The sequence below is a fragment of the Nilaparvata lugens genome, chromosome 9, assembly GCF_014356525.2.
Source record: "Nilaparvata lugens isolate BPH chromosome 9, ASM1435652v1, whole genome shotgun sequence".
NCBI classification, from domain to species: domain Eukaryota; kingdom Metazoa; phylum Arthropoda; class Insecta; order Hemiptera; family Delphacidae; genus Nilaparvata; species Nilaparvata lugens.
Genome location: NC_052512.1, coordinates 19,969,531 through 19,988,128, shown reverse-complemented (window position 1 = coordinate 19,988,128; position 18,598 = coordinate 19,969,531). Strand labels below are relative to the sequence as shown.

General features: G+C 34.4%; 1 protein-coding gene across 5 annotated transcripts in view; it reads left to right on the top strand.

Annotated features, from left to right (window-relative positions):
- LOC111053311 (steroid receptor seven-up, isoforms B/C) overlaps positions 1-18,598 on the top strand; it is a 181,952-nt gene that overhangs the window by 49,430 nt on the left and 113,924 nt on the right. The gene's annotated exons all lie outside the window — the stretch shown is intronic.

Here is an 18,598-nt window from a genome sequence, read left to right as displayed (position 1 = left end):
TGTAATGATGGCTTCCGAATATCCTCAGCTGATGTTATGAATGAATGAATGAATGAATGGAAAAACTGTAGTAATTGCATGCAATGCATTCTTCAGCTGATTAAATTATAAATCAAAACAATTTTTTTCTCATGCACTTTCAATGCTATTTTTGATTTTATATCCTGTGAAAGGACGAAGAAGGAGTGAGTCAATATTGTTGTCCAACAAACTAGACCTGTAAAAAGGTTCGAAGAGTACGAACGTATTCAAAATATGAAGCTGATTCATCAATTCTTTCTGAAGTTATTGTAGAACATACAAACAGACGGACATCGACTTCGGCCTCCAGTAGGTCAAAAGTAAGAACTAGCTAACGCTCGTTCAATAATATTGAATGCATATAACTTTCACAACTACTCATAAATTCAATTACATACAATTACATACAAACTTTCCAGTTTATCGAAGATTGGTAGCGCCTTATCTATCTACCAATCTACTCATCTATCTATCTACTGAGCTATCCGTCCCGATTCAGGCATGATGATTGATTGAACAGGTGTGACTAATTGTGATTGACAATCGGACAATCCAAGCTCTCCGTTGCTAAACGATACGGCGTGTCACCACGTACCGAATGAAAATCAAAGAAAAAGTCGAAAAGATACGAAATTGGGATGTGTGCAATTGAGAGACAACCGCTATATCAAGTAGTGTAATAGGGTGAGCGGATACGTAGCACGTACGTATTTGTACGTGTTAATACGTTAATGGCTGATGTCATGGGAGCCGGAAGATGTGACTGAGGCTGGGGAGAAGAAGAAGATGATGAAAAAAGAAGAAGAAGAAGGAGAAGAAGAAGAAGAAGAAGAAGAAGAAGGAGAAGGAAGAAGAAGAGGAAGAAGAAAAAGAAGAAATTGAAGAAATTGAAGAAAAAAGGTAGTGGAGTGAAATTCGAAATTTTGGTGACTTGGAATTTATATCCTTCTCTGACGCATTTTTTTTTTTTTTTGAATTATTTTAGAGACTTGTGTTTGAGTAATTGGAGTGTTCACAAAGTGAAAAAGTTGAAACAAAATTTCTAAGCTATTTTGATGGGTTATTTCTCTAAAATTTCAACTGCTATAGTGAGGTTCACGTTATAATGGCAGTGTTTGATTAGCAATGATATTGCCATCCTTGTCTTTCATTCTACAAGGCTCTTATTCTACAAATGAATAAATAAAATTCTACAAGGCGATGCGCAAGCTGAGATAGCCTCTCTCTCTCGCTTTGCTCCGTTGCCAGATCTGCGTTTAACAATGTTGAATTGATAAATAATTCACAAAATACTCTATCTTAATTATGAAAACTCATTATGAAGTTATTGAAAAATGAAATTTCTTGCTTGGTTAAATATAATTGATTACTTTTAAGAAGAATGAATCGTTAATATTACATCAATTAACCTGTATCAGCTACCGTCTATAGAAGGCATTGACAAGACAGTGATGATCGGCAACGTTGTTATACTATTGAAAATAATAATAATTATTATTAGTATAGTTTATATTATGTTTATATTTTTGTTTATATTTATGTTTATATGTTCCGCATTTACAGTGAAACGCAGCAATAGATTTTCATGAAATTTGACAGGTATGTTCCTTTTTGAATTCAGCGTCGACGTATACATACGGTTTTTTCAAAATTTTAGCATTTCAAGGATAATACAAAAGGAAAAGGAGCCTCCCATGAACGCCAATATTACCGTAAAAATCAGACTTTAGAATTATTCATCATAAATTAGCTGTCCATTGGACTATAATACTACCCGTTCAAAAACATCGAACATCTTGAAAATATATCTTTCCATCAACGTTAGTGGACAGTTGACTATAATACTACCCGTTCAAAAACATCGAACATCTTGAAAATGTATCTTTGTATCAACGTTGTAGACAGTTGTAGACCTGATAACAGCGCTCACACTCACATTCCGGGACGACACGTCACGGTACGATAGGACAGAAAGCTCTATGTTTATTTAGGATTTTTTCTAGACATTTTGAATTGATAAATTATCTATTAATTTTTGAGAAAACATAAAGGTCAATGTAACTTACTGAGCGCGAGAACAGTAAGAACTACTAGTATTCATTGATTAGCATTTGGAAAAATGAAATTTCCATCTCTAGTCTATTCTAATATACTATAGATATACATTGACGATTTGAATCGACTAGATAACAGTATTATAGGAGGTAAACAATTATTGCGATATGGACCACACTGTACGAACGATTAGTTGTTGTCTGGTTTTCAGTGATCGACTTTTGTGGTCTTGTGAATTTATGATCATAAGTCTGAGAACATAAACTGTAAATAATAAATTTCAGGGAACTCGATTCTTGGTAGAGTATCATGCATAGATTGAACCGACATGGCGCTTTCAATAGAACACAATGAGACAATATGAGTGTCAAGGGTAACTAGTTGCGACTTGGGAAAAGAGAAGAGAATAGGAAGAGTGTGTGAGAGCGAGTGAGAGAATGAATGGTAGTGATTGAGTGAGAGAATAATAAAGCTCATTCGCCGACACTCTACAATCCACATGTTGTATACAGTATCCTAATCACATAACGGCTGAAATCCAAACCTGAAAATTTTGATGCAGTACTAAAATACATACCTTACATGGAATTGTATAGACCGTTCGAGTAACGTTGATAAGAATTCCAATTCCAATCTACATATTCATATTCGTGTGATTCTTAGTTAAAGAGACAATAACTTATTGGAGTACCATGCAATAAGAACTTATTTATCTAATTCTTAAATCTCTCTGCATGTTTTGTGGTATATTGACTTCCTATTGATTATTTTTACTAGTAGTTCTGTGAACAGTGGACCTCGCGCAGTTATAAACCACAGCCACCTCTTATACTGTCAATCAGGGTAAATCCTGTCTGTATGTCGTGCCGACGAGATATCGGTGTGAAAACAGCTAGGGTTGGTGTAAAAAATGCTAACATCGAAAGCTAATCTCCTTCAAGACAGGTCTACTGGCAACAGGTCAACCCGAGTTGGAAGCATAGAAAGATCGAGAGAAAATACCATGTTACTTTCAGTTATTAATTGCATGCGTCATTGCATGCAATTAATAGTCCACATAACAGCTAATTTTTACTTTCCTTGCCCTATTACCATAGGTAAGGAAAGTATTGCTTTCCAAAAAAATTTAAGGTACCCCAATTTCATGTTTTCTATATGTTTTCTCCCCTGAGTCCAAAAACATGATTTTTGGGTTTTGGTCTGTGTGTGTGTCTGTGAACACGATAACTCCATTCCTAATCAACCGATTGACTTGTAATTCCAAACTTAAGGTCCTTATACCATGAGGATCCGACAATGAGAGATTCAATAAAATTCAATTCAAAATGGCGGAAAAAATGGCGGATAATGGCTAAAAAACCATGTTTTTCACAGTTTTCTCGAAAACGGCTCTAACGATTTTCTTCAAATTTATACCCTAGATAGCTATTTATAAGCTCTATCAACTGACATGAGTCTCATTTCTGGGAAAATTGCAGGAGTTCCGTAATATTCCTGAGAAGAATGAATTTTGTTAAATTTCTATCACCATTTTCTCAAAAATGACTTGACCAATTTTTTTCAAATTCATACCCTGTATAGTTATATATCAGCTCTATTAACTGGCATGAGTCTCCTCCCTGAGAAATTAACAGATGGTCCTTGAGAAATTCACTTTGTAACCTCCTTCTCGTGCGTTAGGTAGGTTGGTAGAGCAGTTTATTCAAAAGAACACTCATGTCGATATTTTATTTGTAGAACAGCTGTTTTGACAACTTTCAAAAAATCCTCAAATTTCATAATCCAAACAAAGGAAAATGTACTCTGAACACAATCACAATAGTATAATCGTAGTTTTAATTATTTAGCCGCCAATCGGCATAATGTTATTCCCTAAATTATCCTCGTTGATGTGGCTTATAGATCAATTAGCAAGGAAAGTTGTGTGAGTGTCAGTACCACACCAGATTTTTTCACCAAGTTACATTGATATATTAACTGCATACGTTATTGAATGAAATTAATATTTTCTTTGATACCTAGCTGATTTATGATGAATAATTCTTAATCTAATTTTTACGGTAATGTTGGCGTTCGAAGGAGACTCCTTTTCTTTTTGTATTATCCTTAAAATTCAAAATTTCAAAGAACCTTATAGTATATACGTCGACGCGAAATTCAAAAAGGTATGTTATACCTGTCAAATTTCATGGAAATCTATTGCCGCGTTTCGCTGAAAATGCGGAATATAAATATAAACATAAAGAGAAATGCAAAACCGTCGACTTGAATTTTAGACTTCACTTCCCTCGGTCAATTATTCTTGTTGATGTCACACTCTCTGTGACAGTTATCACAATCCTAATTGAAAGCATATGAAAGCTTTACCATTGCCTAACGGAAAATTAAGGTAGGGCCTACGTGATGTTAACGCTATAAGATTTACCGTGCGAACTGTACTGAACTTAAGGATTGTGTTAAAAAGAAGCAGAGTGCTTACAAGATTGTGGAACATCCACTTAAAAGATTATGTTCCTTTTTATAAAAAAATTCCTTCATGTGAACAAGTGTTATCAGTAGGCTTCTTATCATGTCATCTCTTTTTTCTGTTTGCTTTCTCAACGCTGTTTTTTGTACTAACTTCTTTCTCATCTCTCGGAATTATTTTCTGATAAATTCTCAACCAAAAAAAGACATGAAAAATAAGCTCCTACTGTAACTTTCAATTGATAAAATTATCTAAAACTCAATTTATTGTGATTCACTTTCCACTATTCAATGTATTATTTAGGGCCAGTTCCCTAGATCCAAGTTCTATAGTGTGGTCCACCTTATAATGGCAGTGGATGAAGATAGAAGAATAGCGATGCCGATTCTCTGCATTAATTAATTATATTTCTACACTGTCAAAAACATAATTGTCATCGTTGTGGACCTAGAAAAGGATAGTACCACCGGCTTTGTCGAATGATAGACAAGGATAGCAAAACCAAAGTTGATCAAATACTGTCATAATAACGTGAACCTCACTATAGACTATAAGGCTGTGCAAAGCCATTTTGGGAACATTTTACTGATGGCACTTACTGTATGGTAACAAGTTACCAAAATGAAATAAAATCCTGAAAAAAAAAATTGTTTTTTGTCCATAAGTTTATGAGATATGAGCACCCAGAGTTGGAATTTATGGGACAGGACACATTCAAATCCGAGCTCAAGATTTAGCTGAGTTCTAGACTTTAAACAGCTAGAGTCAGAAAATTGGCTTTCCGAAATGGAGCGTAGTCATGGTTTTTATGACAAAGAGGTTGTCTCTCTAGATTATAGTTCTATATTAACATATGGTATTTACATTTCAATTGAAATATATTCATGTCCCAAGAATGGAACTTGAACATTAATTTTGAAAAATCCAAAAGGAAAATTTGAATTTGGGCTTCGAGTTGCTCGAGATTGATATTTTTAGAATCTATGTGCTAAATTTGCAAATCTGAATCATTCCCGTTTTTCCGGTATGCAATCCACAAGTTGACATGTTTTGATGAGAACAAACACAACCCCACTCTCTATTAATATATAGATTATCAGCAGATCACCCGTGCTTCGCTACGGGAATAAAAAAAGATAACTCCCATCATAGAATTCTGTTTCTGGAACATAAGGATATTATCTATATTCCCGAGAATAGATCTGATTGGAGCAGCAGTGCCAATCACATTATTTTTCAAAATATGTATTTCAGGTAAGTTATTCGACATTGTGCTAACCTTATAAAATGACAGAACTCAAATCTTTATTAGAAACCATCCTCAGTTTACTGCCAACCTGACAAAATTAGACTATTGATCAATTTTGTTGCCAGTATTAACCGTCACAACTGTTCCGAAAAGGTACTCTCTCAAGTTGTAGTTCCATATCAACATATGGTATGTACATTTCAATATTGTATTATATTCATGTCCCATGAATGAATTTTTAACATTAATTCTGAAAAATCTAAAAGAAAAATTGGAATTTGGGCTTCGAGGTGCACGAGATTGATATTTCCTAACTATGTGCAAAATTTGGAAACCCAAATCATTCCCGTTTTTCCGGTATGCAATCCACAAGTTGGCATGTTTCGATGCGAACAAACACAACCCTACTTTCTCTTATTTATTTATTTATTAGATAGAGCGAACAATACAATAGTCGGAAAAGAAAAAACAGGCTATTGCCCAAAACTTCTTCAATTTCCTGATTTTGTCACAAATCGTCCAAATATTATGTAGGTTATGTTACTTCAATTCCAACACCAAATCTTCAATCTGAAACTATGAATCAGAATAAAACAAAGAATTTCAAATCTAGATAGATTGATAATAAAACTTCCGTTAAAACAAAAACCAAACTTCAAATATTCACAAAATATAGAATAAAATCACTTAAATTTTGAGCTCGAAAATATCACTTTCACCATAGCTACAACAGCTGTGAACACTATATTCTATTACAATAATCTATTATATAGATTATTTTTGGAGTTGTTTAACAAGTAATTGTAAATATATTGACTATAGAAGAAAAAAATCCAATTTGAGTTTGGAATGTGATATCATCCTCTGTCCATCCAATATCAGAAATTTATTTTATTAAAATACTTTGTACTTCTGGCAAGTACGTAGACTATTCTCGAAAGCAAGCCATCGTCACCCCTGAACAACCCATCTAAACAAACCGGTGTAACAACAAACTATTGTGCATTCTACTGGGATTCATCTATTAATTTGATATTTTTCTTCCAGTCTCTATTCAAAACTGATCGATTCCTTTATCTACAGTATTCGTTAGCACCCTCCGACCAGTTTCTAGTTACTGGTCAAAATTCAGGTTTTTTTCAGACAGGTATCCCATCTTGGGAACACGACTGTTATAGGGAATCCTCATACTGGACATACAAGAAATGACCAAACTGGACATCACCTTATGACTGTCCAGTTTCAGAGCCCTCCAAAGGTTGGCTACCCTTTAGTTTCAAGTTTTTTACCAACCTGTTAGAAGGGTGTAGGGTACACCCCTAGTCAACAGACCACCCCTATCATCCTCGAACGGGTCGTATCATCATCATTTCTGGAGTGGGCTATTATGTTTGTTTTATCAGAGCTTCAAAACATGAGACAAGTAACTGGTTTCTTGAAACTGGCCTCACACTAGGAATAATAGGGAAGTGAGAGGATATGAGAATGAACAGAAGGAGGGAAGGTTGTGAAAAGAGAGATGAAGTGAATAGGATAAAGAAAGAAGTGAAAATCTATGCAAAGTTACTTTGTAATTTTGTCTTATACTAGTTGTAAAGATTGAGATGTGACCTGGTTTCCGTAATTTTATTCATTTTAGTAGTTTGAATAAGCTCTATTTTCTTCCTATTGACATGTTTGCTGTACCTTGTTGTTCGAACTCACTGCTGGCACACAAGGTGTTCTTTGCCGGTAGTGCCATTTGTAAGTTGGAATATTATTTATGGCAAAGAAATGAATTTTAAGTTCCATTTTCATTTATGAAACCTGTACTTATTTTGCTATTATAGATGAATGTGCTCTATTGATGCACAGTAGACAGGAGGATTTGAATAAGAGAATAGAATGAATACAGAGAAGATATGATATGGAGAACAAGAAAATTTTACGGATCAGAAACTAGCAGCTTTGAGAGATAGAATGCTAGAATTGATTTCAAAAGAGTTGATGATTGTGGAATAAATAGAATGAATTAGCAAGATTTTTGTTGAAACACCGCCGATTTATGTAGTTAAATCTCAATATTATTGTATTGTTTTTCAAATTGCATTCAATATTCACTCTCACTAATTTTTCATACTTTATAGAGTTCGTTAGATTATTAGAAAAACTGTAATTTTATGTAGATTAGTGTATATGCCAGTAGGCCTATATATTGTAACATACATGAGTTATGTTTCGATCATTATTCGGTCATAGTTAATGAGATCAGATGAGACCTCCGAGTTCACTAAGATCTTAGTATTCATGTATGTTACAATATATTCTGGCTCATACACCAATCTACATTAAGGGCCGGTTTCCGAGCTCGGGATTCAGATAAGTTCTAGACTTTAAACAGCTAGAAAATTGCTTTCCGAAACGGGGCGTAGACGTCACTTTTAAATTGAATTTCGGAAAACTAGAAAATTGAACACAAAATGAAATGAAGAAAAAATAGTGTAAAGTTTCAGCCATTTTGAATTGTTTGGGAATGTTTAAATTCGTCCAGGGAGAACTTTTCCAACCATAGAAATAAGAAAATAAAGATTGTCATAAATTACGTCCCGTTTCGGAAAGCCAATTTTCTGGCTCCAGCTGTTTTAAGTCTAGAACTTAGCAGAATCCCGAGCTCGGAAACCGGCCCTTAATGTAGATTGGTGTATGAGCCAGAATATATTGTAACATACATGAGTACTAAAATCTTAGTGAACTTGAATCTCTAATCTAATCTCATTAACTATGACCGAATAATGATCGAAACGAAAATCATGTATGTTACAATATATAGGCCTACTGGCATATAAACTAATCTACATAAAATGACAGTTTTTCTAATAATTTAACGAACTCTACAAAGAATGAAAAATTAGTGAGAGTGAAGATTTGAAAAACAATAATAAATATAATAATATTGAGATTTAACTACATAAATCGGCGGTGTTTCAACAAAAATCTTGCTAATTCATTCTATTTATTCCATTCATCATCACATCATTCACATTCATCATCTCTTTTGAAATCAATTCTAGCATTCCAAAGCTGCTAGTTTCTGTTCCGTGAAATGTTATTGTTATCATATCTTCTCTGTATTCATTCTATTCTCTTATTCAAATCCTCATGTCTACTGTGCATCAATAGTATATATATATTGTAACATGAATACTAAAATCCTATTATATTAAGCGAGCAATTTCTGTATTATTATCTGGTTATTTTCATATTTGGTCATTTTTAGAATAGAATAGAATAGAATAGAATAGAATAGACTTTATTTGCCATAAAAACAAATACAGACATAGTGTTGGAAACACAATATTAATTGTATATAAAACAATAATACAATAAAAGTTTAAAACTAAATCATAATAATTATGGCAAATTTACTGAGCGCAAAGAAAATAAATTTTCCGTCCGCGCACAGGAGTATCATATCAACAACAATATAATGAATATAAGTGGTTATTTATGTTTAACGGATCTCGAAAACTGCTCTTACGATTTTCACGAAATTTGGAACATAGTAGGTTTATGATATAAAGATTCTATTGCTCTAGGTCTTATCCTTGGGAAAACTCGCTGAACGACATTAAAAGGTTGATTCATCCTTGGCTGAAACAGCTGTGGATAGTGAAAAATCAAAATAACGCATCCCCGAAATTCATAAGATGACGTTTAGCCAGCTGTGAAATATGAACACGATCATTTTAGAGAATTGTTTTCTGTTTATCAATAAATAAAAATAACGAGCGAAGCTCGGTGCTCCGATATTCTTAGTGAACTTAGAACTCTAATCTAATCTCATCACTATGACCGGATAATGATCGAAAAAAAATCATAAACCCGTAACGCGATTTTGAGATGATTTTGAACGCAAGTTGACTACCATCAAGATGATAATTGGTGATTAGAGCCCAATTAACCCAGTTCAACTATAGTTAGGTCAGCCTTATAATAACAGTGGAGAAAGATAGGGGATCAACGTTACCGATCCTCTGTCCAGTCAATGCCTTCTGTAAACGGTAGCTGATACAGGTTTTATTGATGTAAAATCAATAAACCTGTGAAATAAAATAAAACCTTAATCAATTTTATTTTATTAAGCAAGAAATTATATTTTTCAATAATTTCATAATGAATTTCCATAATTATTAATATGAAATATTTTGTTAATTAATTATTAATACTACATTATTGAAAGACGATCTGGCAGCAGAGTAAATCGAGAAAGAGATAGCGCTATCCCCTTTGTTGAATGATAGATAAGGATAGCAATAGCATTGCCAATCAAACACTGCCATTATAACGTGGACCTCACTATAGCCTATGCTCTCATTAACAGCTGATGCATTATTAGTTGACCAATTCGCCACGAGTTATGCATGTTTTTCCTATAGTGAAATTCACTTACATCTGTCAGCTTTCCGTATTATATGATCCCCTATCAAACAATGCTGACAAAATCTAAGTGAAAACTGAACGCTGTTATTGAATCAACAAACCACTGAACAAGAAAATTGATTTTAAAATGTGGTGTTTGGGTTAATAAGGATCAACTCAGCGCTAATTTGGAAGATTGATTTCACCGATCAACTTGTAATAGTGTGATATTGAGTGGGTATTATTGTAGTTGTTTGTGTGTATCTTATATTATTTTTCAGGTTTTCGAACTGAAATGAACTTTGATTTTACTGTTTGTTGAACCCTGCGTTTTTAGTGTGAGAATTAACTCTGTCTTGTTTGAATTTGCTAACTTGTTGCTTGGTTGTCAAAATTAAAGCAATTTTCGTGCATTTTCCAAGTGCAGTTTCAATTTCATGTCGAAAAAGCCACTGTATTTGAAAATTGAACGAGCATTGACCTTTTTGCAGCTTTGGCTTTTCCACTTGAAGTTATGCTCAACGCTCGTGGAGGGGGAACAATTTTCAGTGAAAAGGCCTCAGTTCGAATTGAGACATAACTGGGAAAACATGTAACGGTTGCGAGCCTCGATCCTCTGATTGGGTCCATTTCCCATTCAGAGGGACAAATTGAAAAGTTTTTTTAGTTATCAGTAATTTTTATGTCGTTAAATAGGAACCAAAATTTAATATTGTTAGTGAGAGTAGAACCAGGAAATTATTTGTGCGTGTGAGTACCAGTATAGTGAGTTTTTCTAAACCGCATGTGGTGTTTCTGAAGAGTCGAAATTTGAATTGTAAAAATGGTAAATGCCAAACTTTTGTTGTCTTCGTATTATAGCTCAAAATTTAGCAACATAGAATGACCGAGGCCCGAATTAAGTTGCAGCAAGTTAGCAGGTTCCCAAAATGTATAAATTGAATATACCTTCTTATTCTGAATCAGTTACTGAGTAACTCTGTTGGAAAATTTGACATGTTACCTGACTTTTATTAATTCATTCTATTTACTTAGAATTCAATAAACCTGAGGTTAAATTTTTCTTAGTATTTTTCATTGAAGTTCCTGGCTCGTAGTTGCTAGTTGCTAAAATAGGTGACAATTAGATAATGATGATAATCTGTGCATTTGAATGAACGAATCCACTAAAAGCTCCCATCCAATCAAGGATTCAAATACCGGTAGATGAATTGATAGCAGTAAACTTTAGCAAATATTATATAAAAGAAGAAACAACCCCCCCTCCGTTTACATTATTGGTGGCCAGCGGTGGTATAGTCTGCAAGAATGACTATCGAACCACATGTATTCTTATATATTTCATATTTTGGAAGATTAAACTAAATAGAGACAAATATGTCACCGGTTACAGAAATGATGTCAGGTGTGGTGTAGGGTTTAAAAATACCTCCACCGGGTACAAACTAATTACTAACTCACTAACTAACTAACTAGTAGTTCTGTGAACAGTAGACCTCGCGCAGTTATGAACCACAGCCTCCTCTTATACTGTCCATAAGAGTAAATCCTGTCTGTATGTCGTGTAGGCGAGATATCGGTGTGAAAACGTCTAATGGCTATTGGGGTTGGTGTATCAAAAATGCTAACATCAAAAGCTAATATCCTTCAAGACATACTGGCAACAGGTCATCCCGAGTTCAAAGCAGAGAAAGGTCAAGAGGCAATACTATGTTATTTTAGTTATTAATTGCATGCGCTATTGGATGTAATTAACTAGTAGTTCTGTGAACAGTAGACCTCACGCAGTATTCTCATCCACAAGTACCTGATTGAAACTAAAGACCTTATGGAAATACAGCAATAGACTGGCTTCTCCACACATCTGTGTAAACACTTGTCAGCTGATTTATGATGAATAATTCTATAGTCTGATTTTTACTCTAATATTGGCGTATGAAGGACGCTCCTTTTTCCTTGAAATGCAAAATTTCCAAAAACCTTGTATATAGTCTACGTCGACGCGCAATTAAAAATGGAACATAGGTCTACCTGTCAAATTTCATGAAAATCTATTACCGCGTTTTGCAGTAAATGCGCAACATATAAAAATATAAACATTTAAACATTTAAACATTAAAAGAAATGCCAAACCGTCGACTTGAATCTTAGACCTCACTTCGTTCGGTCAATAATACACTCGACAGCTGATTTATGATGAATAATTCTATAGTCTGATTAATCCTATCTCCAGAGTGGATGATAGTTATATACAGTGATATCGACGCGCAGTTAAAAAAGGAATATTCCTGCCAAATCTCATAGAATTCCACCATCGCGTTTGGCTGTAATTGCGTTACATACAGACAGACAAAGGAAAATTCGAGTTAAAAACATAAACCTCACTACGTTCGGTCAACTATAACTACTACCACCATCTTTTATCTATCAAATTTAGTATCATTATACAATATTTATGTATATTACCACACTAGCAGGTAACCCGTGCTCCGCAAGGGTTCTGTTACATCCATTACTTTATGATGATTATCATTGTTTAGAAAATATACTCTTACTTGATCAATGATCACGCAGATTTATAGTCTAAGTGGGGAAATATATTTCCTTGATTTCTTTTTGTAATTATTATTGTTATTCGTTATTTTGAATAACTGATATGTATATGATTTTTTTTCTGAGGAAATAAAAATTGAATTGAATTGATTAACATGGTTTATCCAAATAATTGAAAAAATTAATCAATTTGATAAGTTTGTTTCATCCAAAACGCATTTCTGGAAATAAATTATCATGAAATACTTCTTGATAACATCATTGAATTGGGAAATTGACTATAGGAGAGTAAGAAATGAATAATAGAGCTCATTCATTCAAATACCAGCTGGTAACCCGTGCTCCGCAAGGGTCTACTTGAAACTTGACAAAATGAAAACTTGAACGAGTGGCATCTTGAAGAGTTTGAATTTGGCTTAGAACCATCCTCGGTTAATCAAGAATATATATGCAAAATTTCAAGTTAATTCCAGTCCTGTGGTTTAGACGTGATGATGCGTCAAACATAATTTTCCTATCCCGTACGTGTATAAGCCAATTCTCTACTTTATTATAGTATAGATAATTTTAATCAACTTGGTACTAACATAATAAAGTGACAGAACTGAAATCTTGTTAATCTTTAGAAACCTGCCAGCCTGACAAAATTGGACTGGTTAGTTTTCAATATTTATATGTATGCATGTCCCATGAATAAAATTTGAACATTAATTCTAGAAAATCTAGAAGGAAAATTGGAATTTTTGCTTCGAGGTGCACGAGATTGATATTTTTAGAATATTTATGTGCTAAATTTGGAGATCTAAATCATTCCCGTTTTTCCGGTATGCAATCCACAAGTTGAAGAAGAAGAAGAAAGAAGAAGAAGAAGAAGAAGAAGAAGAAGAAGAAGAAGAAGAAGAAGAAGACATATGAAGAAGAAGAAAAAGGAGAAAAATATGAAGAAGAAGAAGAAAAAGGAGAAGAAGAATAAGAAGAAGGAGAAGAAGAAAGGAAAACATCGATGATAATGATCACGTTGAAGACAATAACCCGTTTTAAAGTGATTGAAAATTCCTACGGTGCGGGTGTAGGAAACAAGAAAAAGAATGGAATGAAGAAGAGATAGAAGAGGAAGAAGAAGGAGAAGAAAAAACAGGAGAAGATGATGAAGAAGAAGGACAGTAGACAATATTACAGAGAACACTATTACTGGAGAGACAGATCAGAAACGTGTACTGCCACTGCGGTCTTCTGAAGTAGACTCTCTAGTCCATGTACCACTGTATCTTCATCATTATTTTCTTCTTCTTCTTCTTCTTCTTCTTCTTCTTCTTCTTCTTCTTCTTCTATCTCTTCTTCTTCTTCCTCTTCTTCTTCTTCTTCTTCTCTTCTTTCTTCTTCTTCTTCTTCTTCTTTTCTCTTCTTCTTCTTCTTCTTCTTCTTCTTCTTCTTCTTCTTCTTCTCTTCTTCTTCTTCTTCTTCTTCTTCTTCTTCTTCTTCTTCTTCTTCTTCTTCTTCTTCTTCTTCTTTCTCTTACCTTTTCTTCTCTGTACCCTCCTATCATACTCAAACTCTTTCTTTCTCATTTCCTCTCTAACTCTCTATCTATCGCTCTCAATCTTTGTCTCTTTCTCCCTCTTTTGCTCTTTATAAAGTTCTCTCTCATTGAAGAAGATAATTTCAATTAATTCCACATATCAATATTATTCTCTAATCACTAATATTTCCTTCCACTTCATTGAATTGTCAATTACACTCTCTCTGATTATCATATTCAATAGTGAGGTCCACGTTATAATGGCAGTGTTCGATCAGCAACGGTATTGCTATCTTTGTCTATCATTCAACAAAGCGGATAGCGCTATCTCTTTCTCGCTTTGCTCTGTTGCCAGATCGTCTTCTAACAACGTAGAATAAATAATTAATTAACAAAATATTTCATATCAATTATGTAATTTCATCACGTAGTTATTAAAAAATATAATGTCTTGCTTAATAAAATATAATTGATTATTTTAAACGAGAATGAACAGTTAGTATTACATCAATAAACCTGTATCAGCTACAGTATATAGAAGGCATTGACAAGACAGAGGTTCGGCAACGTTTTTCTCCTATCTTTCTCCACTGCCATTATAACATGGACCTCACAATACATTAATATTTTCGTCATACTTCTTTTCCTTCACGTATCTTCACTTTTTCACCCACTACTTCACTTCATAATTAACCTTCATCATCTCTAAATTTTCTCTCTTAAATTCTAATTTAAATAAATGAATCGTTCTCCATCGGATAGAAATTCCTTTTATGTGAAAGTTCAGTATCAATTTCTTGAAACTATATACTATTTCTTGAAACACTGCCGATTTATGTAGTTACATTACCATGCTGTATCATCAAAATTAAAATTAAGTTCTATCTTTATACTGATAAATACTTCATAAGAACTCATTAAACTCACGGTATAGTGAATATCTACAGTGTTTCAAAAAGAATGACCCAATTTCCAATAGTTATATTTATTTTAAAAATTGTGCACACAAACCAATTTTACATAAAATTATTCACAGAGGTATCAGGTTTATGATGGGTGTATTATAAGTGTTCTATGTCCTTCTCCTCCTACTTCTCCTCCTTCTCCTTCTCCTCCACCTTCTTCTTCCCCACCAACACCTCCTCCTCCTTCTCCTTCTTCTCCTCGTCCTCCTCATCCTCATTATCCTCGTTATCACTCGTTTTATTCATTTCTCCCAACATCTCCCACTTCCTCCTCAACAACCCCTCATCATTCTCCTCCTTATCACTAGTTTTATTTCTCTTCCCCAACATCTTCTTCTCCTGCATCTCCATCAACCTCTTTTCTCCCTCCCCCACCTACTTCTCATCCTCCTCCTCCTCGTCCTGCCCCTCCTCCTCCTCCACCTCCTCCTTCTCCTTCTCATCACTAATTATATTTCTCTTTCCCCAACATCTTCTTCTCCTCCTTATCAATCAGCCACTTATCACCCTCTTCCTCATCCTCATCCCTCTCCTTCAACTCCTCCTCCACCGCCTCCCATCCTTCTCCTCTTTTTCCTCCTCCTCTTCTTCTCCTCTAACTCCTCCTCATCCTCCTCCTCTTTCTTCTCGTCCTCCTCCTCCTCGTTCTTCTCATCCTCTTCCTTCTCCCCCTCCCACTCCTCCTCCTCCTCCTCCTCCACCTCCTTCTCATCCTTCTCCACCACCTCCTCCTCCTCCTCCTCTTTCTCATCCTCCTTATCACTAGGTTCATTATATTTACCCAACATCTTCTTCTCCTCCTTCTCCATCAGCCTCTTTTCTCTCTCTTCCCCACCACCTCCTCATCATCATCCTCCTCCTCCTCCTCCTCCTCCTGTTTCTCCTCTTCCTCATTCGTAGTGTTGTTTTCACGGTCAAAGGGGTCACAAAGGGGTAGTAGGTCGTGCGCTCCTGCTCGCTTCTGTGCGTGCTTCAGTTCAGCTACAAACTGGACGTTATAATGAGATTCACTTGATTCCGTCAGCATTTAATGTAGGAGAAACGTAGTTGTAATTCATAGATAGTTCTGACAGTTTGGAGTCAGTCTCTCTGTACTCTGTATAATAATTGTGTATATTGAGGTCCACGTTATAATGGCAGTGTTTGTTTAGCAATGGTATTGCTATCCTTGTCTATTACTCAACAAAGCTGATAGCGCTATCTCATTCAGACTTTGCTCTGCTGCCAGATCGACTTTCAACAATGTAGAATTATCAATTAATTAACAAACTATTTCATCTTAAAATTATGTGAATTCATTACGTAATTATTAAAAAATATAATATCTTGCCTAATAAAATATAATTGATTATTTTAAACGAGAATGAACCATTGATATTACATCAATAAACCTGTATCAGCTACCGTCTATAGAAGGCATTGACAAGACAGAGGTTAGGCAACGTTTTTCTACTGTCTTTATCCACTGCCATTATAACGTGGACCTCACTATAGTGTACTTTGGTTATGTACGATGGACTTAACTTTGGTGGACTCTCCTACAAACTCAAATTCCGTGTCCCTACAAACGATAATTCAAGCATGGACTTACCTACGAAGAGCTGCTACCTGTATTTAATACTATCAGGTAACCCGTGCTCCGCAAGGGTCTAATTTGAAACTTTACGAGCTGATATCTTGATGTGATGAAATATTGGAAAATTTAAAATAGGCCTATAACCATCCTCGGTTAATAAATAATCTTTAAGCAAAATTTCAAGTCAATCAGTTCATTAGTTCAGACGTGATGATGCGTCAAACATAATTCTCCTATCCCGTTACGTGTATAACCCAGTTCTTTCCATTATTATAGTACAGATGGATGATTTATCAGTTGAATGAGAATATCTCTATCTTTGAATGAGAATATCTCATGTTTATAGATTCAATAAAGTTATTGAATAGATAAACAGTTTATGAAACGACTGAGAAACCGGGCATTACTATGATATTTTCTGTTCTATCATTTGAAAGATAACTGTTAGCTTTGAACCAAACTCCTGCCTCATCCAATGCATGAATATGAATTTGATATTAAATTTATTTATTTATTCCACACACACATACAAGTTTGTTTCAAATTAACAAAAAAATGCATGTAAACATCAACAACAATACAAAATAAAAGTGGTGCAAAATAAAGTTGGAGGATTGAAGGATTTTCCCGACTATGGTTATCCATAGTTGGATAATTAACTGCTAGAAGTTTTGTGAATAATAGTTATGAACCACAGCCTCCTCTTATACTGTCCATCAGAGTAAATTCAGTTTGTATGTAATGGCGGCGAGATATCGGTGTGAAAACGGCTAATGGCTGTTGGGGTTGGTGTATCAAAAATGCTAACAACAAAAGCTTATCTCCTTCAAGACATAATCGCAACAGGTCAGCCAGAGTTCAAAGCAGAGGAAGGTCGAGGGACAAAACTATGCTATTTTAGTTATTAATTGCATTCGTTATTGCATGTAATAGTTTATTTAATACTGCATAAAAATTGCATTCAATGAGGCATGCAATAAACAGTCCACAAAACTGCTGATTTTTTGCGAAGTAACATTGATATATTAATTGCTTGTGCTATTGCATGCAATTAATAATCCACTCTGCAGCTGATTAATGTTGAATAATTCTATAGAAGTGTGATTTTTACGGTAATATTGGCGTTAGAAGGATACTCCTTTTCCCTTTGTATTTATCCTTGAAATGCAAAATTTCAAAAAACCCTATTTATTCGTCGACGCGAAATTCAAAAAGGAACATACCTGTCAAATTTCATGAAAATCTATTGCTGCGTTTCGCCGTAAATGCGGAACATATAAACATTCAAACATATAAACATATCGAGAAATGCAAAACCGTCGACTTGAATCTTAGACCTCACTTCGCTCGGTCAATAATGATTAATAAGGTACTAGGGAAACCTTCAATCTTTGAAAAGGTGAAAAAGGTAACAGGAGAAGTAAATAGAGAAAAATGGAAGGATGGGATGTGGGAAAAAATAAGGAAAAGGAAAAAACTATAGGACCAGGTGCTGGTGAAACGCCCAAAACGTTCCAATTCTAATTTATACAACAGTCCAAATGTAGCTATAGGCTATGTGTCACTTCAAAATTCCTCAGTCACACACTCAATTTACAATTCAAAACACACAAAAATCATTTTTAAATTGAAAAAATACTTCTAAAGATATTAATTGATTGATCGAGCGAAGTAAGGTCCAAGATTCAAGTCGACGGTTTTGTATTTCTCTTGACGTTTTTATGTTTATATTTTTGTTTATGTTTGTGTTTTTACAGAGAAACGCAGAGATAGATTTTCATGAAATTTGACAGGT